This window comes from Castor canadensis, chromosome 12 (assembly GCF_047511655.1).
Source record: "Castor canadensis chromosome 12, mCasCan1.hap1v2, whole genome shotgun sequence".
NCBI classification, from domain to species: domain Eukaryota; kingdom Metazoa; phylum Chordata; class Mammalia; order Rodentia; family Castoridae; genus Castor; species Castor canadensis.
In genome coordinates this window covers 14,910,332-14,936,354 of record NC_133397.1, presented here as the reverse complement: position 1 = coordinate 14,936,354, position 26,023 = coordinate 14,910,332, and the positions used below count along the sequence as shown (strand labels likewise).

The 26,023-nt window shown below is 43.6% G+C and overlaps 1 protein-coding gene across 12 annotated transcripts in view; it reads right to left on the bottom strand.

Moving 5' to 3' along the window:
- Nucleotides 1-15,652, bottom strand: part of Kcns3 (potassium voltage-gated channel modifier subfamily S member 3) — a 41,979-nt gene extending 26,327 nt beyond the window's left edge. The window contains exons 1-5 of one of the 12 annotated variants that reach the window (XM_074049214.1): nucleotides 15,483-15,652; nucleotides 15,183-15,385; nucleotides 14,606-14,704; nucleotides 13,768-13,804; nucleotides 9,493-9,587 (exon numbers count right to left, since the gene is read on the bottom strand). The gene's annotated coding sequence lies outside the window, so the exon portion shown is untranslated. The other 11 variants (XM_074049219.1, XM_074049215.1, XM_074049223.1 and 8 more) reach the window with 11 other exon arrangements.
- Nucleotides 15,653-26,023: the final 10,371 nt, after the last annotated feature.

Genomic DNA, 26,023 nt, shown 5'->3' with positions numbered 1-26,023 from the left:
TTAAATAGCATGGAGGCAGACACGCAATAGAGCACTCTGTGGCCATCACACACATGTAAAGACAAGCGTAGTAACCTCTTCTGGATACTGAGGGGGTCCTGATCTAAGCGCTTCCATGTCTGGACCCATGTAACCCCCTCCATGCTCCTAGAAGGAGTGTTTTTATTGCACTCTGAGTCCCTCAGAACAGGGCTGTAGGGACCCTACATGAACAACAGCATTGCAGCCCGGCCTTGAAGGTCAGGTCAGGAATGAACAAATAGAAGAGGCAGACAAGGATAAGAAGGCTGCTTTCCAGGACAGGAAAAAATACACACAAAGGGACGAGAAAGCCTGCGGTAACTACAGAGAGCAGGAAAGAGTGGCATGTGTCTAAGGATGGAACCGTAGGACCTGGAGATATTTATATAGATCTTTTCCTCTTAGAAATAATATATAAAGAGCTGGGCACAGTGGTGCATACCTGTAATCCTAGCTACTCAAGAAGAATAGGCAGAAAAAAACCCTAGTTCAAGACCAGGCTGAGCAAAGGTAGAGAGAGCCTATCTCAAAACAACATACAAATAGGGCTGGGGCTCACGTGACACAGCATTTGCCTAATATGTGGCAAGGCCTTCATACTGATCCCCAGGGCCTCAAAACTGAATAAATCAGTAAGAAAATATATAAAGCACACTCCTGTACTATCCACACCTTCTTCAGCTAAGATAAGGGGTGTCATTAGGAAGGAGGAGTCGATTGCGTGTCACCATACTGAGCCTCTGCTGAAACACAGGCCATGTAGAACCAGTCCAAAAAATATTAAAATCTGTAGGTTTTAATCTTACTGCTGTTCCTAGAATGGCTACAAGAGTGGAAGCTGAACTTAGGTGCACCATCCAATGGGAATTCCAGGGATCTGAAGTAGCCAGCAGGGAGCTCCAGCACACAAGATCCTTGGACTTAGATTGGGGGAAAAGACTTAACTTTCACTAATCTTCAATGAAACTGAGCAATTCTCATTCCATTGAAAAATGCAGGCGGCAGTCCAGGGTGGTGGTATTAGCACCTCGCAGTAGAAGTCAAATTCCATGCTGTGCAGAGTTGCTGCAGTGCCTCACAACCCCCCTTACGCTCCAGTGTGTGGACTCAGTCGTTACAGACCTGCTGCTAGGTCTCACTTAATGAATTAATAAAGAAGCACATATATTGATAACTGTATTGTATTGCTCAGATTCCTTTATCTCATGGGGCTTTTACTTTTTCTTTTTTTTTTAGTTTAAAAGTACTATTCTGAAAAGTGGTCCATAGGCTTCCCCAGACATGGCACCAGAATCCTGTAATATGTAAGTTCCATTTTATCACTCCTGTGTCAACCTTCCAGTGGCTCCCTCCCCCACTTTCCTTGTCTGATCTCAGCTCTCCCTGCTCTCCCTGCTGTCACTCCTATGTGGCGTAGTGCTCTCCCTGATTATCCTTAATCATGAGAGGGAGTCACATTCCTTCCTCATGGCCTTTGCACTGGCGGATCTCTCTGCCTGGAATGCTCTCTCCCCAGGTAATTGCATGGCTTTCTTCTTCACTTCCTTCAGGTCTTTACTTAAATGATGTGTCCTCAATGAGACCTTCCATGGCCTATCTAAAATGTCACTACCTTCTCAAACTCCTATATCCCTCTTTGTGTCATTTTTACGCCTTGGCATGTATCACTGCCTAAAATATGTTAGAGATATGTATTTTCTATTTCCTTTATCCTATTTAATTTTTTTCTCACTCCAATATGAACTTCATGCATGCAAGGATTTTTTTCTGTCTTATACACCACTGTATTCCAAGTGTCTAGAATCTCATCTAACACACAGTAAGTCCTTACAAATTATTCCATGAATTAATTAATGAATTTTTTGATTGACATTTGTTACACTGCTTAGCTACTGGATGCTGCCATCCTATGCCACCTTTCAAAGTCTGTCTTACAATTAACTGAGAGAAAAGAAAAATCACAACTAATGTGCTTTTGAAATTGTAGACACAATTTCAAGAAGAAAAGTACCTTATTTATCATTTTTGCAGATGACAAAAACATTTTTCCTCCTGAATGAAGAGAGTTTTTATCAAAGAAAGATACATCAGTTCTAAAACACACACACACACACACACACACACACACATTCTTGGATCAAGTATATCATAAAACAAATACAAAAATGAAATGAAAAAAATGGGACATGGCATAAAACCAATAAAAACACACTGGCCATTTTGCAGCCAGAGTGGAGCTCCCTGTCTGGCAAGTAATGAGAGGAAATGGACAGTAGACATCCTCATGAGTAAATGCAGGTGATAAATCACCAGGTGGTCACTGCTCAACTCAACCTGCAGCTGATAAAATGTAAAATTACACAATTAGAGGCACTTCTGCTCACCACAGTAAACTGCAAAGCACATTTCTCTCTGGGAAGATCCAATGTGGGCGGGTCTGCCTTCACAGACACATAGAGAAAACACTCCTCCCATTTTATCCTGGAGGGTTTCGTTTTAATAACAACTTCTTTTGGGATAATCTGCCAACTAGATTGTAGTTCTTATCAAATGCAAGTTAAAAACAAATAGAGTAGCATTTACACATCATACATTCTGATATATTCTCAAGTTTCCCTCAAACTAAAAATTAACACAAAATAAAACTTCCCCCAAATGTCTCATTGCAATATAGCTACTTGAGGTTATTTTCTACACTCGCACTTCCTTCTTCTCCCACCATTCTTACCCTAGCATTCACAGGTGTTTTTGCTAAGGACACCTCCAGGTGGACAAACCTTACAGATGCTTCCCAATCTGTGGGTGGCCCTACTGACTGTTACATTTATCACCATCATCAACCTTGCCCACCCCTACAATTCAGTAACATCACTTTCACTTGCTCCTCCCACCTGTCAGACTACACATTTTTACTTTCTATGAAACTACACTTCCTCTGACCAAACTCTAAATCTGGGGCTACAAATTAAATATCTTCAAGGGCCACGCTGGAGAGAAGGAGGAGGACACATGGCTGCTGTGACAAGATGGAGAGCATCGGTCAGCTGAAAGGACACACCAGCTGTTGTACTCGGTACTCGTAGGCATTGGGTGGTCAGATCACCCAGTTTGTCAAAAAGCCCAAGAATTTTATTTTTATAGATGCTTTCCCTATTCCTTTAGATGTCTGAAACTATTAGTTTTGTGTGCTTTAGTATTGTAAACCAAATTAAAGAAATCCATAGCCTGGATACAATCTCCATGCCTTCAGAGTGTGTCACCTCCACACCTCTCCTCACCCGGCATGGTTCCTCCTGTCCTGCTGCTCTCTCCCTGGCTGATGTCATCAAACCCCACCCAGCCTCAGAGCCCAGATATGTCTCTCCAACCCAGACCTCCCTCCTACATTCTGGACTCCTACAAGTGCCTACTGGACATGTCTATATGAAGATCTCATGGAGAACTGCAAAATAAACATATCAAGATCTTCCCTTCATCCTCTGTTCTTACTGACCTGCTTCTCAAGCCAGACACCTGATGATCATCCCAGACTCCTCCTTTTCCCTCACTACACAGAGTGGCTGATGCCCAGGGAGCACCAAGAATTAGCAAAGCACATCCCCAAGTTTCTCACATCTCTTCCTTTCACTAGCCTGCCTGCCTCTGTTTCAGTTAGTTCAGTTGCTCTATATGGTTCCACTGGTTCACCACTGTCTCCCTTGCTTATTTCCATTGTCTACCCCCATATTCCCCTTAAGATTAAGCCAACAATTACCTCTAAAGGCAGTTTGGATTATGTTTTGTCCCACACACACTAGGTTTAAATCTTCTAACGGCTCCTTTGGCCTGCAAGACTTTTTATCACTAAATAATGCAACAGCCCTAAGTGTCATCTAATAAGAACTGGAATCCTAAGTATGTAAGAACTTCTCTCACTTATTGGATTTAACTTGACCTGCTCCAGAGAGAGATAGGAGCAGGACCATCCTACTGTGAGGCAGCAGATCTGGTCTGCAGGGGCCTAGTTTCCTCTGCCCTTTGAGGACATCCCTGGCTCAGTTTCTTGTGTTCACTCCTTGTTCCCCTTTAAGCCAGAAGGAAAGGCTATGAGATTAGTCATTAGATTCTGGTGTGAAGTCAGGCCCTCAGACATTTCCTAAATCTATTAGGTTCTTTGAACACAAGGAACAGCAACTGGTTGAGGTAATAATGCAAGTTTTCAGAAGGCTAAGTGAAGCTCTAGAATCAAAGAGAAGACCACACCTGGGATAGGCAGGTGCCAGCACCCTTCTGAAATGACTGGAAGTCACTCAATTGACAGAGCATATGATTGGTTAGGCCAATGTCACCTGCCCATCTGATAGGGTGTATTGGAGCAGAGACAAGGAACCGGCAGAAGGAAACTCCTCAGTAATTATCATCCCAGCAAGACAATATTCAAATAGGAAAGGATAGTTATCCCAAGGAAACTGGATGAGCTCAAGAAGAGGAAACAAATGTGTGGGCAAAAATTTCACTCAACCTTCCCAAAGAATTCTCTATTCCTGCCCACCAAAAAGAAAAGAAAATAGAAGTCCAAGAAATTATAGTCATTATGAGTGAGACCCCTCTTCAGAGCCCCCCAAATTATACGAATAGATAAGCCAGTGACATCAACTTGCCTCCACTTCTCATGTCTGTTCCCTCTCCACAGATGGCCAGAGGGACTTTTCTAAACCGTAAATCAGAATGTGGCAATTCTCTATGGTCACCTTCAAAAGCTCCACAGCATTTTCAGGACAAAGTCCAAACTCTTAGGCATCAAGCTAGAATACCCCTTCCTGATGTCTGGCCTCACCATCTACCAATATATGTCATACTCCTCTGCCTGGGCCCCATCAAACTATTTACCATCCCCAGCCATACCCATCCCATGCACTCTCCTTCCCAAACCCCAGTGAGGCTGTTCCTTCTGATTAGTGTCTTCTTTTCTCATCTTTTCCAATTCATTCAAGTTCTATCCTTAAGAAATTAAAGAAATGTCACCTCTTCAAGGCACTTTCAATGCACTCTCTTCCCAATACACACACACCCACACACATAATGCAAATATGTACCTCTCCTTTATGCTTGCAGAATCCCACTAATTAACAATATCTTCAACATACAGTGATTTCAGAGTCTGATTCACAGCAGACAAATGGGAGATGTCTGGCAGAAATATGACTAAATGAATATTCCACTTTGAAAAGACAAGGATTTTAACGCACAACATGGAGTGGTTGGTGAAGGCTACTTGGGAGATGCTGTCATACCAGATTGCCTTTCCTGGGGACTGCAGGACTCTGTGATGAGAATGCCTAACTAAACTGTTTTAGACCAGGTAATATGCAAAGAATAGAGATTGGTTAGCTCACATTTCTGGAGGCAGGGCGCTCCAAGAGCTTTGAAGAGTACCTGGTGAGGACCTTCTTGTTGCAGGACAACATGGTGGAGGTTACCACACGGTGAGACAGAGCAATTGTCTAGCTCAGGTCTCTCTTCCTCTTCTTATAAATCTAATAGCATTATGGGATTCTCAGCCACATGACCTCATCTAATCCTGATTAACTCCCTAAAGCCCTACCTCCAAATACCATCAATAGCAATTTGAGTCATATTTCCCACACTACATCATTACAATTACAACCAAATTTCAAGCCATGAATTTTGGGGAGGCACATGCAAACCACAACATAAGCTATTGTTTCTCTGTTCCCAGTCTGAGCACCCAACATGTTATGGCATTCCCAAAGGATTTCAGAACAGTGTTTATGGCTGCTAGAAGAAACAGTGCTTTTGCCAAATCATAAATCCTCAGCATATGTACAACAAAGTTCTCAAAGACCCAAGTGTCTTTTGCTGTAACAAGCTGGCACATTGACTATTTATTTCATGAAGGAAAAATAACAAGTTTCACTTAACTTTTTTAAAGATATAATAAAATAAATATTATGGCTTATATAGCATCTAGTCCATTATTTGGAAAGTAGAAAAATATGTTTATGCTTCAAAACATCCACATACAGTTCCTGGAAGCCATCCTGGGGGGATTTTTTTAAATTCTTTGCCCAGAACTATCTGCTGTGACTAATTCTATACTTCATGAATATGAAAAAATTATGAAATAATGAGATCCCCAGGCAGTACAAGTTTTTTAAGAAGTTTTCAATTTGACTTACTAAAATTAATTCTCACACCTCTTTTTTCTCCAACCCCTTTCTTAAATACACCCACCTCTCTCTGAGTTTCCAAGATCCCCAAATGAGGAGGAACTAGGTACAACAGGCATGGAAGGAAGAATCAGAATCCTCTGAAAATAGTCCAGCAAGACCCACAAAAGCATCGACATTTTGGGGCCATGCTTTGGAAGACAGTCTGACACACCATCCCTGGGCAGGTGCAGACTTCCCTTCGTCATGCTACCAGAAAGTTCTCACCCACAGTAAATAAGAACGTGTGCTTGAAAAACCAAGCTCCAGACACTCTGGAGTAAAACGTGTCTTTCTTTACCTGATAATGTCTGTTAGTTTCCTACTCAAGTTACTGTAAAGCAGGAAATTCAAAATACTTCCTCACCCAATTGGTACTTTCTGAAGAAGCTTCCAATAGAATGATATAAACAGTACTTGGGAGATTGTTGTTGTTTGTTATATAAACTTGGAAAAATTACTATGGTACTCTTCTGATTTGTCTATTTGTTTCAAATCAACCAAGTAGTCTATACTAACGAGCACTCTCCCTCTTTGAAAGTGTACATTTGTGTGTATGAGTGTGCAGAGCAAGTATGCAATCCTGTTCAGTATTCATGTTCCTGCACTGAAAACCATGTCACTGTCCACTTTTTGTGTAAGTACATCTTCTTTCTTGGGGCAATCCAAAACCTAGTCCCAGTGTCTAACAATGTCTGCATGGGAACTATTTCTAAACTTCTCCCACTAACTGACAAATGGAGAAGTGTATACAGAGTGTTCTTAATTCTGTTTATGTGGGTGACAGACATGACTGGTAAAAGAAAGTAACCCATGAGGGTTTACGGCCATATTCCATAACTGCATATCCTATACTCTTCATTTCAAAACCCCATGTAAAAGATGCTAGATGAGTAGGGGAAGTGGGCAACCAATGCCAAAATTTAAATGTAGAGAAGATGAGAGAAGAAAACTTGGTGCTCATCACCAAAAAGGTGTATTATATTGATAATCACTCTCTAATTAGATCCAGAAATCTGTGCAATCTGTTTAAAGGGCAAAGTTCTTGGGCATTTTAATGAACTTTTATGAGACTCCTATTTTCCCATCTCGAGGTGGCCTACTTTGTAGGTTTTGAGATGATGAGAGGGTATGGAACACTGGCATCTTTATACATTAGTAAAGACAGACATAGATAGATAGATGGGTAAAGAATGGATGGATGGATGGTTGGATGAATGGACAGATTGTCAGACAAATAGATATAGATAGAAAGATAGGCAGTGTCATACATGGCACTCCCGTTGGTCTCTTAGTCTACAGGAGACAAGCTTTGCCAAGAAAACTCAACTCTGAAACATAGCCTCAGCCTCGGGGCTGATTCTGAGCCAGGTTAAATCTAATGAACAGTGAGAGGAAAGAAAGGGTCATATGTTAGTGGCCTCGTGAAGTCACCACACTTAAAAATCTAGGATCGTAAAAAGCCACAAGAAAAATACTGCCCAGAAGGTATAATTTACTGACCTCAAAGACAAGAATGCAGAAACCAGGCATCCTCTCAATCCAAATTTACAAACCACAACCTTTAACCACCAAGATCTCCAATCTCTTTGGCCAATTATATTTTTCACCTCAAGTAAATCATAGAAAATGCTTTTACGTTCACCTTGGCCCATCAATCAGGGCTTGGGAAAGCCAAGCCCATCGATAGCAGAAGGAAAGTAAAAAGACTTAAGCATATTCAAGCCCAGAAATTCAATCTGTTGGCATTGTTTTATCTCCACACGCAAAAGATTTGCCAGGATTTAGTCAGAATTACCAAAAGGAGTGTTCCTGAGGCAGCAAGTGACTAACTGATCTTTGGAGTAACCTTCAATTATATGGCCTTATTTTACTCTCATTCCCCACAACTATAAATGGATGGCTCCATAGTCTTTCTTTAAGTCTTTCATCAGGCTGACTATGACATTCATTATTGACCTTTAGGTCAGAATACTCAGCTAAACCTGGTGTAACAGTTCATTTTATGTTCAAATTTAGCTGGGTCATGGGGTGCCAAATGTTTAGTCAAGTGCAGTTTTGGTTGTTTCTATGTGATCTTGGATGAGATGAACATTTAAATTGGTAGACTTTGAATAAAGCCATTGCTATTCATCATATGGGTGGGTCTTATCCAATCAGTTAAAAGTCTGAATAGTATAAAGATTGGTCTCCTCTGAACAAGAGAATTCTCTAAGGGATTGCCTTCAGATCTTACTGGAACATCAGCTCTTTCTAGTTGTACAGTAGGCTGTCTCCAGACTTGAACCAAAGAATTGGCTCTCCTGGACTTCTAGGCTGCCAGCTCACCCTGCACATTTGCCTCCATAATTGTATGAGCCAATTCCTCATAATAAATCTCTTTCTACATATATGCCTATCCTGTTGGTGCTTTTCTTCTAGAGAACCTAAGAAGTTTTCTAGAGGCACCAAATGACTTCACTGATCTTTATGTTCTGTGGCCCTATCTATATTCTCATTCTTTACAGACAGAAATTAATCTATAGGTTCTCAGAAGACATGATGAGTACACAGCAAATGTCCCACATACTGGGAAGAATGAATAAGGAACTTTTCCATGGAGTCAGAGAATGTGCCCAACAACTCTACCCAGGGCTCCCCACTGGGTCTGTCCTCTGTTTACATTGCAGGGGCTGATGGATCCTTACCTCCTGACTTCTACCAATGTCTCTCCATTTAAGCCAATTTGAAAGCATCTTACCAGTGATATCAAAGAGCATCTGACCCAAATCCTACCACAAGTGTTCCTACATGCCTATTCAGAGTTCCACTAATTCAATTTATGTAAGTGATCTGAATTAACACACGAAAATGATACCATTTAAAAGGAATATTTGCAATAAGATTGTATATTTTTAAAAGTCATAAAATCACCAGGATGTAGGAAAAAACACAGGAAAGGACAAGCGATAAGCCCAAAGTTACCCAACAATTAGAAACAGAGCCAGAGTGAAGACTTGAATATTTCATTATCTGAAAGAGCTAGTACCAGATATCTCTACATGTAGTGATGTCAATTTACTAAAACTCACCAGTCACCCTCTACACAGACAAAAGACACAAATCATACCTACCATGTCTCCCTGCTCCTTTCATAACCAAGTTACATGCATATGATCTCCACCTCCTCACCTCCCATTCATTTCAACCCAGTCTGAGCAGGTTCTGGATTCCATCTCTGCAAAACACTTCCAAACTAGGTTTCCAAGTCCTGTGCTTGTACCTCTTAATCTAGTCTTCACAGTCTTCACAGGTGGTCTTGTATAAAGTAGTCCTCCCTATCCTTGGGGAATATGTTCCAAGAGCTCCAGTGGGTACCTAAAAGTATAGACAGTATCAAACTCAATGTGAACTATATTTTTTCCTACACATACAATACCTGTAATAAACTTTAATTTATAATTAGGCATAGTAAGATATTAGCAATAATAACAAAACAGAACAATTATAATAATATAAGCAATGAAAGTTATAAAGTTACATAAGTGTGTTCTCTCTCTCTCTCTCTCTCTCTCTCTCTCTCTCAATATTTCATTGTACCTTTATCTTTTCACTGAAAGGAAGTACTTCACAGCTTCTCTTTAGTAGATTTGAATGCCAGCAGATCTGAATTGCACTGTACTTTGGGGCTATTTTTAGGTAAAATAAGAGTCAATTGGACACAAGCACTCCAATACCTGTATAGTTGATCTAATAACCAAAAGAGAGCTACTAATTGACTAAGGGCAGGTAGCGAATTTGGCATGGACACACTGGACAAAGGGATGATTCAAGTCCTGGGTGGATGGAGTGAGACAGCTTGAGATTTCAGCATGCTACTGAGAATGACATCCAATTTAAACCTCATAAATTATGTGTTTCTGGAATTTCCATTTAATTTTTTGAATAGTGATTGACCATGGGTTAGCTGTGGAGAACAAAACCACAGGTAAGAGACAACTACTATAAGCATAAATAGGCTCGCAGCACTTCCCTATTGCACATCCATTACTTTCTCCCCACGTTCCTCTGGATGTACATAAGACCCTGAACTTGACCTAAAGGGTCCAGCATGTTCTAGCCCCGACCTACTCTCCAACTTCCCCCCAAACATCCCACCCTCATTCTGTCAGCCTTACCCCAACGCTCAATGCTCATTTCTTCCTGGAATTCTCTTGCACAACCTTACCTTAATGAACTTCATCCATCTCTCTCAATGAAACATCCCTTCTTCAAAAGTTCTTCCCTGATTCTTCCATCTAAAGGGTGGGCCCTTGCCACTCTCTCCAATGAACTCCCTTAGAATACTGACACTGCTCACACTTGTCTCCACCTTATATCTTCCCCTGCTTTATCTGTTTCCTTTACCATAGTACCCAGTTCCTAGCATAGTACAGACCACCAGTAAGTATTCAAACACTTGTTCAATGCATATTAGTATCTATTTAAACATGTAAAGAGAATCGATATATAACCATATAAATTAACCAAAAACTTTGACTAATGTCCTGTAGGTTCTCAGTTGACAGCAGGATATTTCATTCATTTGGAACATTAGCAAACCCACTGCTGTAAACATTGAATGCTTAATTGTAACATTGTTGGATAAAAGCAAAAAGATTTTAAGCCTTTATCATTCAACACTGTGAATTAAAGACAATATTTATATAGTATCTCCTCCAAGCAAATCATGGTCTAAGACTCTGCAGGATTCCAAAGAAAGTGAGAACCATTTGCCAACAAAGAAAAATACTATAACCTCGTTCAGTAATTATTTTAAGTTATTAAAGAGAGTTTACTTTTATAATGTGCATGTGCTACAAAGTTTCAAGAGATGATCAAGAGATATAGTAGTAAAAGATACAAGTTCTAAATCAACTTCAACACTTGACCTACATTCTAAACATTGTTACTGTGTTCATCACACCTGCTATTCACTCCAGTCCCTAAAAAAGTAAAATAAGAACAGAAAGCACTCTTTCCATCTCTCCTACTTATTTACCTTTCTCTACCCTGACTAAACACCTTAAGTGGTCAAGGCCAGCATGCAAAAGCCAGCTTCTAAATAAAATTTAAACTCAGCCACTTTCAAAGACTCTGCATAGCTCACTGTCCTCTAGACCAAAAAACAGAATTGAGGCAGAAAGATGCTGGACTTGTCGTCAGAAGACACCTGCCTATGTCCAAGTTGAATGCTCACTTTGCCTTATTTCCCTACCCTCTGCCTTGTCTATGGCTTATTACACTCAGTAACTACAAGAAGTGAAATGAGCTAACCTCCGTGAAAGGTCCTGCAAATGATAGTAAGTTATAGAAATGTGGTGGTCATTAATGACTGCAACTGGGAATTATACCTTGTTGTGTCTTGTACTAATCAATCTTGAGTCTCCAGATCTGCTGTAAGTTCAAGCTTGGAGACCACATCTCAGATTCTAGCTGCCCTCAGTGCCTAAAGCACTAAGCATGGCACTCACACAGTTAAGTTCATGTGAATTGGTTATTGGTTGGCTTTTTTTTTTTTATGGATTTGTCTCAGGGGGAAAGTGTTCCATTGTTTTTCTGCATTTCTCATATTGCTAAACACGTTTTCTAGAAATAATCATAATGTTTACCCAGCCCATAATCTGTAGGTTCTTTCTTTCTTTCTTTCTTTCTTTCTTTCTTTCTTTCTTTCTAACCAGCTGGTCAGAATTCCATTGGAAAGCAGACTGTTTTGGCAAAGGCAAAGAAAACAATTTTCTAATACAGTCATCAAGGTTCCTTTTAAGGCTGAAACACAGAACCTGAAAGTCACTTGATAACTGCAGGCCATGTTTACCTGTCACTGTTCAATAAACTTAGTCTGTGATCCTACTAAGCAAATAGCACAAGGTGGGATGGATAGGACTCAGCAAGGAGAGTTTTCTGGTAGCTCTATGGGCAGATTGCCAGGGGACAAGGGATAGAGTCCCAGCTTCACATTTTTTAGCTCATTGGCCTTGCACAAGTTACACAGTTTGTCTCTCATTCCTTATCTAAAATAGGATAATAATAAAAATCCACTTCCTGTGATTATCATCAGGATGAAATGAGTTAATAGACATAAAAGCCTTTAGCTTTTAGTGCCATGTACAAGGTAACAATAAACATTAGAAATCTACATCCTTGTAGCCAAACAGACAAGGCCCAGAGAAGCAAAGTGACCTATATTAAGGAGCCATAAAGAAGTACAAATCCCTGGGAACTGTAATTCATGCCTGTAATCCTAGTTACTTGGGAGACTGGGATTGGGAAGATTGCAGTTTGAGGCAAACCCAGGAAAAAAAGCTAGTGAGACACCATCTCAACCAATAGGTGGGTGAACCTGTCAGTCTAAGTTAAGTAGGAGGCTGAGATCAGGAGGATCATAGTTCCAGGCCAGTCTGGGAAAAAGTGTAAGGCCTCCATCTCAACAGAAAAAAGCTGGGTGTGGTGGTACCCTTCTGTCATCCCAGTGATTGTGAGAAGTGCAAATAGGATGGCAGTCCAGGTCAGCCTGAGGAAAAAGTGAAACCCTATCTCCAAAACCTAATCAGAGTAAAAAGAGCTGAGGGTCTCAACTGGTAGAGCACCTGGCAAGCACAAAGCCTTGAATTCAAACCCCAGTACAGAAAAAAAAAAAAAAAAAGGTACAAATCAGTGCTGGAACTCAGGTCTCCAGGTCTTGGTCTGATTTCTTCCTGTGGATATTTTACACCAGTGACACCCTGGAAGATCCACCATCCTGGCATCTGATCCACAGGGATAAGAAATAAATAAATAACTTCCTCTTTGCCCTCTCTGCTTGTACCTACCCTGAATAGCTGTCCCTCCCTAGGTGAGATAGGTCTACCTTTCCTATTGATCTCCATCAGACTCAGAATTTACTGCAGGCTCCCACATCAATACTGCAGTGAGGAATTCATGCCTCACTTCATGGAGTTGTAAAGATTAAATGAGATAATACCAGGAAAAGCACTTAACAGAGTATCTGCCTAGTACACAACCAACAAAAATGATCTATTTTTAAAGGAGGTAGAGGAAGAAAAGCCTTCTTTCTCAAAGCTCATACACATTCCAACTCCAAGTGCCAAACTTGGGCAGATTGAGATCTGTAGAAAAACAGAGGGATGGAGTGACTGTGAAGGATTACAGCGAAAGACAGAAGTCATCACATACAGGAGGGGGCTGGAGGCCTCATCCTGTCCTTGCAAGAAGGAAGAGGAAGGGGAGGAGGAGGAGGAGGAGGAAGAAGTGGCACCTTAGTGGGGGCTTAGGTGGCAAACCTAAATTTCAGTGTACTGGATTTTTAATATTTTAATATTTCTGAACAAAGCAAAGACTGCTTCTGACCTCCCAACTTGCTCTCCTCTGCAAACACATAGCTTGGCAGTTTTCATCAATGACTTTAGTTAGAAAATAGTGGCTTAGATACTAGATTCAGTTAAAACAGATTCCACCAATCTCCTCAGAACATCAAAACAGACTTTGGACTCAGAGTTCTTAAACATTTCAGAATTACCTTCTCCTTCCTTTCCCAGCAAGGACAATTTCTAGTCCTGAAATGACAAAATGAATAGTTGAACCTTGAACTGGAGAAGGAAGGAATCTGGTGAGAAAGAAAAAAGAGTAGGACTAAACTGGAGACAGAAATTGTCATCGCTGTCCATCCCCAGAGCACAGCCCTGGGCTGGCCTTCGATGAGCTAGTTTTGAATACACACTTAATAAACCTGCCTCATCAAGGAGTTCACTACTCTGGTAAGGAGTTCAAACACAGAACCACTGCCGCTGTCTTTTAGCTCTGGTGAAACAAAGCCATGGGGCCCATACCTTAGCAAGGGGGCAGATGCTCTGGTAAATTCTCGCTTCCTGCTTACCTAGGCAGATATTTGCAAGTAGTCTAAGAAGGGGACCGAATAGGAGTAACATACAGACTTCTAAATGAGTGGTTATGCAAATCGCTTAGGCAAATATATGAAAACGAACAGGAAGGTTTCTGATCTGTTTTTCCTCACCTGCCTCATTCTCTTTAGACAGTAAAGTGAAAGATAAAAACCAACAGCTTGATAAAACCACAAATCTCCTCCTCGGCAGGAAGTCCCCTTCCTGGCTCTTAACGCCCTGACTCCAAATCAAGGCCCCTGGGGTCATTCTAGCGGGTGGAGGTAGTTCTCTGCAGTCCTCTGCCCTTGACAAGGGCCGCTTGAATTACGGGCTCGGTCTCCCCAGGCCAGGGAGAGCGGGGAGGGGCGGAGACAAGGATGCAAAAGGTGCTCCTTTCCCAAATCAGACTAGAAGGGAGAGGTGCAGGGGGACGCGGTGGGGGGGGGGGACGTGGGGAGGCGGGGAGAGACAAACTCTGCAATGCGAAAGGCTTCCAGCACAGCTCGCCGCGGCCCCTGCCGGCGAGTATGGCTTGCTCGCCAGTCCAGGAGCCCCCGGAGGTCAGACAGTCACCTAGAGGGACACGGGAAAAAGAAGTTCCTCATCCCACGGCACCCACTCGCACCCCTTCCACAGACCCAAACCCGGAGAGTCTGAGGGCTCCTCGCCGGCCCTGCAAGCCCCAGCCGTCCCCACCCAGGGCGCGCCTGCTGTCCCTGGGCACAGCGCTGCACCAGGACAAGGGCCCTGGATGCGCTCTTCCCAGCAACTGTGGCGGGGCGTCTTACACCGCTGCAGGGCAAAGGGGAGGAGAGAAATGACAGAGAAGAAGGCGGAGCAGGCGGTCAGGGAAGCACTTACATTTGTCAGGAAAGCGCCTCCTCTCGCGAAAGGGAAGGAAGGGCTTCCCATCTAAGGAAACGCCCCGGGGATGCCCCTACGCGAGGTGCCGCCTTTCCCCTGCTCATCCACTCTCCCGCGCCTCATCCATTCTCCCGCCTCCACTCGCTCCTCCACTCCACCTCTTGCCAAAAAAGCTGATCCCAGATACCTTCCCCGCGGCTTTCAAAAGGACCCAACACGGTTTGGGCTGTCCGTAGCTCGCGCAACAGGCGGCGTCTTGGGGCTCCAGCGACGACGCACTCCGGGGACTGGAGGTGGAGGGCGAAAGAAGCCAGGCGCCCAAAAGGATGCAAAGTCCCTTGCGGGCATACACCTGTGAGGTTGTGCACCCGCGATCTGAACCACCCGGGGCTGGAGCAGCAAAAGGTGGGGGAAGATGCAATAAAGTTGAGGGGTCTCACGGAGAAGTCTCCGGAGCGCACAGGGAGGTGCGGATGCAAGCAGGTACCTGCTGGAGTCCGGGAGCATCTGGCTCGCTCCGCTCTGCGACGCCAGCCACCCGCGTTGCAGGGATCAGGCCTCGCGGCGCGGCCCCGCGCCCGCCGCCTTAGCGGCGAGGAGAGCGGGTGGCCCTCACGGTCAGTTTGTCCGTCTGTCCCGCCGGGCTGGAGCGCTGCGCCTAGGAAAGGCGGGCGGGGCCGGGCGGGGCCCTCCGCTCAGTCACCGCCCCATTGGTCTGGGCTCCGCCTGCTTGCTGGCGTCCAGCCCTTAGCATGGACTCCCCACCCCAGGGCATGGCTCACCCGCACGGGCGGCTGCGGACTGCTGGGGTCAGACCGCGAGACCTGCGGATGGTGGAACTGAGACACAGCGGTGCTGGACGCGCACCCACGCTCAAACCCAAATGCAGCGTCACCCCTGAGCTGCGGGCCCTGTCCCGGTGGAAGCAAGCACACCTCCCTCCTACACGCCGCCGGGGCTGAAAGCACTACGGCTGAGGGGAAGAAAGAGGACCACCCCAGCGGCTCAGGTGGCACCGGCAAACGCGTCTCCAAAGTCGCAGCCCAAGGAACACTTTGCAAATTTGCCGGGATTTTCTTGGGAAGTCACGAAGCCCCAACTTGTTTTAAAACAAAGTGCGAAGGAGGAAACAGCCCCAGTTCTGCCAATGTTTGCCTCCGCCCGCTGCCTGAAGACTCATGCACAGTGCAGAACATCATGGTTTGTTCCATTCCTCGACTTACCAAGTCAGAAGAGATGACTGGACATATGCACCAAGCATATGCATCTCATATTTGGAAGGGAAAGGAATCGGGCTCCCTTTCCGAAGGACGAATAGAAGAGGGAGTCACAGGGAGATGCCTGCAGCCCAGGTTGCAGAACAAGCAAGGACCTCCGCAAGGGCAGCGAGCCAGCCATCGCTGGCCTCTCTGCACTGAGCAACAACACTCAACCAACAGCCCGGAAGAGGAATGGGATGCTTGTAGACCCACCCCCGCACTCTCCCTCCCGCCCCCAAACTGCAGATTTTTAAGTTGTGCAGACATGCAATAATTCTTCAGAGCCAGCTGCTCCAAGCTGTAGGCGCCCAGCGTTCCCTAGGTTCCCAACCAACATCACACACTGTGCCAGCTGCCCCCAACCCAGCTCCCCAACCAGCACCTGCTGACCAGACAAGTGTAGCAAGGCCATACATATTTAAGTGTGGGGACAAAGGGATGTACAGAAAAGATAAAAGGCACTTTTCTGTCCTGGTGGAAGTACCCTATAGTATCTGTGGGATTTCTAATTGTTCTTTGTTCTATCGAAACCCACGTTGGAAGTCGGGGGGAAACGGGCAATGCCTACATGTATTCTAGAATTCAAAGATGAGGTGAAACCTGTACCTTAAAGGGAAGTTTGACCCAGGGGAGAGGGCTGCAACCAAAGCATAAGGCGGTCTTCCCTCGGAAGCCTGGGGACCACTGAACTCCAGCATTTTCATTTGGCTCCTGGAAGGCAAGGTCAGGTTACGAGTGGTCATACAGCATATGTTTTGGACCCTGTGTCAGTAATATCTTGGTCCTTTGGTCCTCCCAAGCCTGCCCCCTCTCCAATGAAAGAGAATCCAAAGCACTGCTTTTTGCAAGGAGCTGAAGAATGTACTTTTCATATAGAACTCATCATCTTTAACCTAAGATCTAAATTTATTCCAAAAGTGTTTTTTATCAGCATCTTAGAAGAATGCTCCCAGATCTCTCCCAGCAGTTAGCTACTTAATCATTTCAAAATCACTAAGTTTATCCCAAAAGCCCACACCTGTTTGCATGAGGATAGATGATGAGAATCTCAGCCCTGCAGAAGGCATCTGCAGTGCAGATACCTCAGCAGTGAGTCCCTCTCACAGGGTATGGGTGGCACAGTGTGAACAGGAGGGAAAGCACACACACATACAGGCAATCAGGAAAGGTCTCTGGGGTATCTGGGTGAGCCTGGCACAGAGAGTGAGCCTCACAGTGGGCATGTTGTGTGTAGGGCACAGATCAGAAGAGCTGTGATGTTCATTCCTGTGAACCCTGTGGGGAGCCACCTAGTCTTTCAGTTCTGGTTTGTCACCTACAAGGAACGCTCCTCCCTCACAGGGTGATCAGGTGAAGCAAAAGAAATAAACAGGAATGCATGTCTACTAGCTAAATGTTTAATACTGCATGTTGACCTCAGCTAGACCAGTCAAAGTGGTGAATTCACTCCTACACACACACACACACACACACACACACACACACACACACACACACACACACTTATATGTGTATATCTACCTCCCCTGACCTCAGTTACCTCTGTACTAGGGTACGCCCTAACCCAGTTGCCTCTTCCCCCACACAAATACACACCATCTTTTACCCCATCAAGATATCTTCCTGCAGCATAATATGACATCTCCTCCCTTCTGAACCTATCACACCCATAGGAAAGCAAGTAGGTGAGTCACGCATTATCCTGTAAAGGGCAAATCACCAGATGACAATAGTGTTCAGTCCTTCCTGGGCTTAAGAAGGCTCTCAAGAGTCAATGGAAATATCTTAAGCCCATTCAGGATGTGTTCAGTATATCTTCCAGGTCTCCATGTCTCCCTTGTTCTGGACACTGCAACCTCCAGCTTGTATCGCTCTCTCTTTCCCTCCTAAAATATATTCACTCCCTTCCCTCTTCCCACCCAAATGCTCCCCAAAGACCAAATAATATAAAACTAGCTTGACACTACCCCTGAAGGCAAGGGAGGAACTGATTTGTCTCTTACATTGGGACATGTCTACAGGTAAAATGAAGATGTCCTCATGTCCAGCAAGAGGTTGGAGAGTGAGAAGGCATTAGTAATAGTGGTCAACATTTGTTTGGTGCCTCTTACTCTCCCCCTTCTCCTCTGTACCCCAAATGTCTCTTCAGCTAATCTGAGCACATGAAAACACCTGCAACTCCCCAAGCCCACCAGACTTTTTCAAGTCTACTGCATTCACATTGGAGCTCCCTGTGCTCAGAGTACCATTCCCAACCAAGTCATTCTTTCCTCAACAAATAATTAACCCAGTTGATAATTAGGACCCTCTGGGAAGTCCCCCCTCCCATTGTGGGTTATGTGTCTCCTTTCCATACTGCCTCAGCCCTTCTGCTTCCCCCTTTCATAGAGTCACCACATGGGATTTTAACTGCATGTCTTCTACTAGTTAACGAGCTCCTCAAAAACTACATTTTCAGGACCTTCTGTAAGATCTGTATGTTTGTGTACTGAGTGACTAGTCCTTAGGTTAAGATCCACTCAGTTTCAGCAGCTCCTGGTAGAGACTTAAATCCTTTGTTTCTATGCCAGGAAAAAGAAAACATATTAACCACTATATTTCTCTCTTTGCTTGGATGCCAAGAAATTCAGAACTAAATTTGTATACATTTTTTGTGGTATTGGGGCTTAAAGTCAGGGCCTTATGCTTGCTAGGCAGGCACTCTACCACTTGAGCCACTCTACCAGCCCCTGAAATTTATTTCTTAATTAGAATGCTCTTATTCTAGATTATTTCAACAATGATCATGCGTCTTTCATTAAAATATGGTTTTCTTATTTTACTGCCCTTTAGTATTATTTTTTATTAAACATACCTTAAAGATTTACAGTCCTAAAATCCAAAGACTTCAGTTCCAATTTACCTCTGTCCCTGGTGAGCTCAGGGGTAATTCCTCCCCAGCCGTCCATCTGGGTTTGACATATGATCTCTAAGATCCTTGCCAGCGCTAAAAGCTTTATATTTCTGTAGATAAAGGGAGACAGCTTATAAATTATTTTAAAAAGAACATGTGATAGAGATGGCCAAAGTATCCAGGCACAAAGGAGCACTCTCAAGTACTTGGAGATGTCTTCCAAGGACCCTCACCAATCACCCACAGTGAGTCCCACAGAGCACCTGCAGCTAGTGAAAAGGCTTTGGGCAAGCATACTGCACTCCTTGGTGAATACTCACCACACAGGTTAGTCTAATGCCCCCAAGGGATGGCCTTACAGACTTCAGAATCTGGCCACAACTTGACTTCTCACCACATTTCAAGCTCTTCACACTTTTCTCTCTGCCTTACTCATCCCCACTTCCACCCCATCCCCCAACAGCCAGCAACTGCCTTACATTAATAGAACTGACCCATCTCTCCACCCTGATCACTGCATGCTGTCTGAGCCTTACCCATGCCTGTGCCCTGCTCCTTAAGGCTTCACTTCACCACTTAGAAACTACTACTTCACCTCGAATATCAAGCCTGATGTTACCCATACTGTGAGGCTCTCTCTCACTCACTGTTATGATTTGAATATGAAATATAACTTAAAGGCTCAAGTGCCAAATGCTTTGTACCAGCTGGTGGCACTATTTTGGGGGTGGTGGAAACTTTAGAGATGGATCCTAGCTGGAGAAGGTACGTCACTTGGACTGTGTCTTTGGATACCTGGTCCACAGTCCATTCCTTTCTCTTTATTTCACGTTCACCATGAGCCTCCTCAACATGAGTGTATTGAGATCTAGGCTGCCACCACAATGTTCTTTCTTTCTGACCACAAACTCAGAATCAATGGAGCCAAGGACTATGAACTGAAACCTCTCAAACAATGAGATAAAATAAAAATTTCCCCTCTTAAGTTGTTTATGTCAAATATTTTGTGGCAGTAATAAGAAAAGTAATACAAAAAATTGGTGCCAGAGGAGGAGGTCATTGCTAAATCTGACTGTATGGTTTTAAAATATTTTGAAATTACTTGTAGGAGAAATTTGGAAGTATGAGCTAGAGAAGCCTAGAATGCCATAAGCAGAACTTCTTAATGGACAATTATAGTGGGAGCTCAGAATGCCAGTAGAAATGCAAACAGTAAAGACTGTGGTAGTGAGGTTTCAGATAGAAACAAGGACTCTATTGGGAATAAGACTAGAGACCATTCTGTTATATTCTGGCAAAGAACTTGTTTACATTTTGTCTGTGTCCTGAGACTTTGTGATAGGCTGAGTTTAAAGGTGACAGACTGGTCTAACAGGAAATTTCAAGGCAAGCTAGTGTTCAAGCTATCGCATGCATTTTACTATCTGTTTTTATCCAGGTTTACAATGAAAACTGGGAGTAAAAAGTAGAACAGTAGCACTTGAAAACTTGCAATTTGGTCAGAAAAGCCTGTAAGGTTAGGACAAGAAAGTCCTGCTTTCTGAAAAGATTAGCACCATTTAAAAAAGCCAAGTGCTAGTGTCTCATGCCTGTAATCCTAGTCACATTGGAGGCTGAGGTTGGTTCGAGACCAGCCTGGGCAAAAAGTTCATGAGACTGCATCTCAATCAATAGTTGGGTGCAACAGAGCACTTCTGTTATCCCAAGTTATGTGCAAGGCTAAGATCAAGGAAGATCATGGTTCCAGGTCAGCCTGGGCAAAAATGTTTGCCAGACCCCATCTCAGTGGGACTTGGCGGGCCTGGTGGTGAGTGCCTGTCATCCCAGGGACAGTGACAATGGAAAACTTAAAATAGGAGGATTGAGGTGGCCTGAGCAAAAAAGTGATACCCTATCTCCAAAGTAAACAGAAAAAAAAGGGTTATAGGCATGGCTCAAGCAGTAGACCACCTGCCTAACAAGCATAAAGCCCTTAATTCAAACCCTAGTACAACCAAAAATAAATAAATAAATAAAAAGAAGACACTAGGACAATAGGAAAGATGCCTTGAGAACATCTCAGGAATTGGCTGGCTCTGCCCATCAGTCTCAAGGATATGAAAGAGAAAAGTTATTTGAAAGAATTCCCCTTGAAAAGAGCATTTCAAGGGTATCCTGCACATGGAGGACCACCTAGAAAATCATTTCCCCAGAATTTATTTCACCATGCTTAGCTCCCCAGGCACTCAGAGGCCAATGCAATCATGGTCCAAGGTGGCCCAGCTTACTGCTCAGGCTGGTGACAGACCTTGGCATTGTCCATGTGATACTTGTTTTTCAGGCATGCAGAATGTAAGAGTTATGGGGTCATGGAGGCTTCCAGCCAGATTCTGCAGGAAAATTTAGGAAGCCAAGCAATGTTTGACAGGATAAGAGTCCCTACAGGTAGACCCTGAGAAGATGTGTGATGTGTGGAGCTGTCAATGTGATGCTTAATGTATAGTGGAAACCCCAGGATGTTGGAGATGCCAGGAACATGGAGCGTTTGCCAAAGAAAACCACTGGTAACAAGTGGAGCCAGCATGAGAGAGACCATGTGGACTGCAGCTGTCAAGGCCATGGGACAGGCCACCCAAGCCCACTGACACCACATACCGCAGACGCTGGACATGGATCCACAGGAGTTAGTAGCTGCCCTGCTGGGTCTCTTTGATCTGATTCTTCTTTGGTATTCTCCTTTCCCTCCAGTTTGGAACGGTAATATTTACTCCACGCTATTCCCATTCCCAGAAGCTGAATATTCCACTTCCACTGACGAACCACTGGAAATACCTAAGTCATATGCCCTTCCATAGCTCATGGGAGGCTGGAACACATAGATTCCATTCTCAGCAGCAATGCAGCTAGAAGAATGGTCAACTGTCCTGGTTTGCCCTAGACTGAGGGTGTTCCTGGGATGCTGGACTTTCAGTTTTAATACTGGAATAGTTCCAGACAAGCTCATAAGAGTTGGTCACCCTAGTACTCAGATAACAGTAAGAGATACTGATTGAGAAAACAGAAAATCCCATGGGGGTGTGTTGAGAAGCCTCTGCCATGGAGATAACCCTTCACTCTTCTAGTTAGAAATGAACTAGATGATAAATCCAGCCCACAAATGAAGGGCTATATTGTATCTTGGAAGTGTGTAACTTTCTTTTTTATTTTATAGGAGCTCACAGCTAAGGGTTTGTCGTGAGTCTCAGAAGAAACTTTGAACTTTAACTTTTGCACAATGTTGAAACTGTGAAGACTTTGGGGACTCTGGGAGATGGACTAAATGCATTTTGCCTTATGAGATGGCCATGAGCCATTGGAGGCCAGGGGTGGAATGTTATGGTTTGAATATTAAATGTCCCCATAGACTTCTGTGTTGATTGCTTGGTCCTCATCTTGTGGAACTATTTTGGAAGGTAGTGAAAATTAGGAGACAGATCCTAGCTGGAGGAAATAGGTTACTGTGAGCACATCTTTGATGGTTATATCTGGGTCTTCCATCCATTCCTCTCTGTCTGTTTCTGGTCCACCATGAGGTGATAAGCCTCCTCCACACACTCTCACTCCCAAGAATTTCTGCCTCATTTTGAGCCCAGAATCAGTGGAGCCAAAGGCTATGGACTATAACCTCTGAAACCATAAGCTAAAATAAATAATCTCCTCCTTAAATTATTTATGTCATGTGTTTTGTCACAATGGTGAGAAAAGTAATTAATACACTCATGAACCAAATTTAGTTGCTTCCTCTATTGGTTTTTGTTATACTCTGTACAAAGCTCCAATTACAGTAATACTCCTATACTAATATTCATCACTTGTTTGGATTGAGTCTCCTGCAATAAACTGTGAGTTCCTTGAGGGCAGGAACCATGTGGTGTCATTCATCTCGATGTCTTCAGAACCCATTATGGATGCTTATTAGATTGTTTTAAAATGGAAAGGTAAATGATTGGATGATTACATGTATGAGTAAATAGGTCAATGGATGGATGTATGGATGGATGATGGATGGATGGAGTTCCTGACACTACATGGGAGGATGCCGAAAAGCAAACTGAGAGACAGCAAACACCAGAGATAGCACACTCATGGTTTTTCCCTTAGGGAAGTTCTGTACTCATTTAGTAGCCCTTCATTTGTGGATTCTAACTTATGACTTAGCCTTTACTCCCAACTAGAAGAGTGAAGGGTATCTCCATTCCAAAGACTGCTTAACATATCACTATGGGATTTTCTGCTTTTTCAATCAGTATCTCTAATTGTTACCTAAGTATTAGAGTGATCAAGTCTTATGCGTTTGTCTGGAACTATTCCAGTATTGAAACTGAAAGTCCAGCATTCCAGGAACACCATCAGTCTAGGGCAAAGCAGGGAAGTGAGTCAGGATAAAATTTAGGTGTCCTAGCCTCCCATAAACTAGGAGAGGATGTAAGACCTAGTTATTTCCAATGGGATATCACTGGAAGTGGTACATTAAGTTTCTGGAAGTATCCTCAAAGGAAGGGGGAAGTATCTATCCCTGCCCTTCTCCTTTTTGTCTTCCTGCTCTCTGGAGTACAGAGAAGACAGGTGGATCTGGACCCACAAATAGAAGCCACATAATAAGGATAGTAGAGCAAGTAGGTAGAAGGGGCCTGGGTCACCTTAAAATTCCTGATCTTCTTCCATTCATATGAGGGAAATAAACTTGTCCCTTATTTAAGCCATTGTTATTTGAGCTTTTCTAACACTCACAGCTGAACTCCATGGATATTCCCCTCAGACCTAGGTGTTGGCTTATGAAGCCTCCTCTTCCCCATCCCCTTGGATTCCAAAATATGCTAGGTTGCTACAGTCAGTGCCTCCTTGTTTTATGGAGGTATTAATAAAACAACAGGTCTGGTGTAATCCAAGGGTTGGGGAAGAGTAGGAAATAATGAGTGTCTATCACTGAGATGTGAAGGGTTCTCAAAATGCCCAACTGCTGTTCCCATCACTCCCAACACAGATGCTTATGTCCTCCTATCTAATTTCAAAAGGCCCATTTAAAACTGTAAATACCACACAGAGGAGAGGTGCACATCATGTTGTTTGGTTTTATCTGATCTTCTGAAAGAAAGAAAAGGGGCAGTGAAGCCCTTTGGATCCACCTCAGTAAGAGGCAAGAGGTAGCCATCAGTCCTCACCTGAATGCTCTCCTTGGGTAGAGGAGTGGGATATAGTCAGAGTCAGAAACCTGTTTGGGGCAAGAAAGAGAGTCCAAGGCCAGGGGTCCAGCATTGGGACAGCTAGAAGCTCAGTGACTAAAATGCTAGGTTCTTAAGATAAAAGGCCTGTAGAGTCGATTTCTTTAAATGTCAGTCTATTTTATATAATTTCTCTTCTTCCATTTCCTGTTAAAATATCTTTTAAAAAATGTATTTGTGGTGCTGAGGGTGGAACCCAAAGCCTCACACATACTAAGCAAGTGCTTTACCATTGAACTTCATCCCTAGCCCCAAAAGCAATCATTTCTTACCATAATAATGAGGAAGACATTCTGACATACCAAGATTTGATTCAGTACCCCTTCCCCCACAAAAAAAGATATAAATAAAGTTGAAAATTGCAGGATTTAAAAAAAAAGAGTGGATTTGGTGGTATACATCTGTAATCTCAGTTACTGGGGAGGCAGAAATCAGGAGATTCAGTTCAAGGCTAGCCTGAGGAAAAAGAACAAGACTCTGTCCAAAAAATACCAGAAGAGATGGGGTATGACTCAAGCAGTCACATACTTGCTTAGCAAGCATGAGCACTCCCAGTACCATCAAAAACATGGGGGTTAGTGAGGAAGGATTCAAGGCCTTTCTGGGGGAGCAAAGTGGGCAGCCAGCACTCTGCTATCTGAAAGCAGTAACTGGTAAGTCGTTGCACACTTGCCTGCCCATCCCACCCTCCTTAGGTAACCATCCTGGTGCACTTATGCATAGCTTTATTTTTCCATGTGTCCTTGTCAAATGTCTATGGCTATTTTTAATATATACACTTTCAGTTTATGTAGATGAGAATGTGTCCTTTATCACAATCCTCTCTTGTAGTCCACTCAACATGGTGTGGAGTTTTAACCTCCATCCATATTCCTCTGTGTGCCTCTGCTCAGCTTTCTTTATTACGCATTCATCATCCATGTGCTGCCCATCCCCTTCCCAGTGATAAATGCTCCAAATGCCCCAAATCCCCACTCCCACAAGCAGCACTGGAATAAACACCTCTGCATGTATCACCGTACCAGCCTGGGGAGAATTTGAGGGTTGTATACAATCCGCCATAGGATTGTCAGTCATAGGTTAAAGGCATGGCTACTGTGGAAATATTGAAATGCTTCCATATTGGTCAATAAATAGCCATGTTCCTGACCTTCCTGGGTATCCTTCCCATTGCTCCAGATTCTTTCTCAGGACTCCCCAGAGATTTTCATCAGCCAGCAACTTAGTAGCTAAAACTGACAACAGTTGTTAAATATCTCAATTGTCACCCATGGATGTGCACATCGTGTGTGTGTGTGAGAGCATGTGTGGTACTTAGGGTTGAACTCGGGGCTTTTTGCATGCCAGGCATATATGCTACTATTTGAGCTATGCCCCCAGTCCTTTCACTTTAGTAATTTTTGGAATAGGGTCTCACATATTTGCCTGGGCTGGCATGGATCGTGATCCTCCTGTTTATACTTGCCAATGCATCCCATGTAGCTAGGATGACAGGCATGTGCCACCACACCCTGTTATTGATTGAAATGGGGTCTCTCTAACTTTTTGCTTGGGCTAGCCTCAAACTATGATCCCCCCCAATCTCCACCTCCTGAGTAACTGGGATTATAGGCATGAACCACTGTGCCAGGCTAGA